Raw genomic sequence first — 1,646 nt, forward strand, 5'->3', positions numbered from 1 at the left:
GAGGGGGGGGGGGTCTGCACAGGGAAGGGGGGGTGGAAAAAGCTTGGGGGAAAGAAAGGGAAGAAGGAGAAGGGACAGGAAAAAGAAATTCCAAGAGAGCCACTGCGGAAAAGTAGAGAGTATGAACGCGCAAAGCATAAAATGAAGTCGTAGCCGCATACACTTGACTTCTCTTGACATGTGAAAAGTGCTAAAAGTCAAAGCTCATCAATAAAGTATCTTGAAATTGAATAAGAGCCCTGACAACCATTGCATTCTTAAATAAAGTACAATGAGGAGACAAACGACTCTGCCAAGGAGTTTGCATGTGAGTGAAAGGGCGCCTCAATGGGAGCGGGATAATGGGCTGCCCGGCCGTCATGCACTGTCATCCCCGGTCCCGCCGAGAAGCTGCCACAGCTCCCTAATACCACAAAATGGGCTCTTAAAAGACTCCTGCCTTCCCTTGCACCGCTTGCTTCTCTTCCCCTTCCCCCGACCTCGGGGTGCCACGACGGCCACCCCCGCTCCGAGCCCGGCGGGGAGGCCCCGGGAGGCAGGGGCTGAGCCGGGCAGCCTTTCCTCGGCCCTCCCTTGGAGCCGGGAACGGGCCGAGCAAAGTCTTTCCTCGGATGCCACGGAGAAGGAAGAGCCACCGGTGCTCCTGCTCCGGGACCCAGCACGGCCCCACCTGCAGCAGCGAGGGCCCGGGGGCTGCTCCTTGGCGCGGCTCTTGCCACCTTGCCCAGGCCTAAGTCAGTCTGCAGGTTGTTTGGGTTGTTGGGGTTTTTCTTTCTTTTTTCTTTTTTTTTAAATTTTTTTTTTCTCCTTTCCTTTTTTAATTCCCCCCCTCCCCCCCAGTCATGCATATTTATAGAGACGGAGCCGAATATCGCGGTGGACATAGGGGAGCGTTTGGGTGTGATGGGATCTCCTCTGCAGGTAAGGCAGGGCAGGAGTGGGGGACCCCGGTCGTGGGGCTGCGAGGCACCCCAAGGGGAGCTCTGCCAAAACTAAGGGCTCGGGCAGGACCCCCTATCCCCTGGCAACCCCCTGTTCTCAACTCTCTCTTCATTTCCTCCTCCCCAAAACTTTCCCAAGTGTCAGCCGTCACTAAGTTAAACCTGCCCGTGGCCAAACACCATTTCAGGGGGCCTTTTCAGCACGACAAAAGTTAACCGAAACAAAGGCCGAAATAAAAGTACGAACCGATGTCCCGCTTGTCTCCTCCTGCAGGGTGAGCCCCGGTGAGGGTCCCGCAAGGAGCCTGCCCTGCCCTGCTAGTTGCCGGTGGCCGAGGCCGGGCGTCCCGCCGCGCGCATCCTGCGGGCGAGAGAGAGAGGCTGCGGTTTGTAAGATCGGAGGCTCCCAAGGGCTTTTAAATGCTGGGATCCAGTCCTTCTGCTGGAGTGAAGTCAGTCGTATCCGTGGCTTTTGATTTTTTTCTTGCTTTTTGGTGTTTTTTTTTCTTTTTTCCTGTCGCGCTCCCTCTAACAAATGAGCGATTTTTAATTTTTTTCCCCCCAACTCTGGTCCACGGGGCGTTAAAGGGAGCAAAGAAAAAACCCACTTTGTCCGAAATGGCAGGCAAATATCATTTTTACAAGCTCTCAATTAGCCATCCCTTGGATTAGCACCTTCTTACGCCTCCTCGCCAGAATAAAGCA

This window comes from Chaetura pelagica, unplaced genomic scaffold (assembly GCF_000747805.2).
Source record: "Chaetura pelagica isolate M959 unplaced genomic scaffold, ChaPel_1.0 scaffold119, whole genome shotgun sequence".
Lineage (NCBI taxonomy): Eukaryota > Metazoa > Chordata > Aves > Apodiformes > Apodidae > Chaetura > Chaetura pelagica.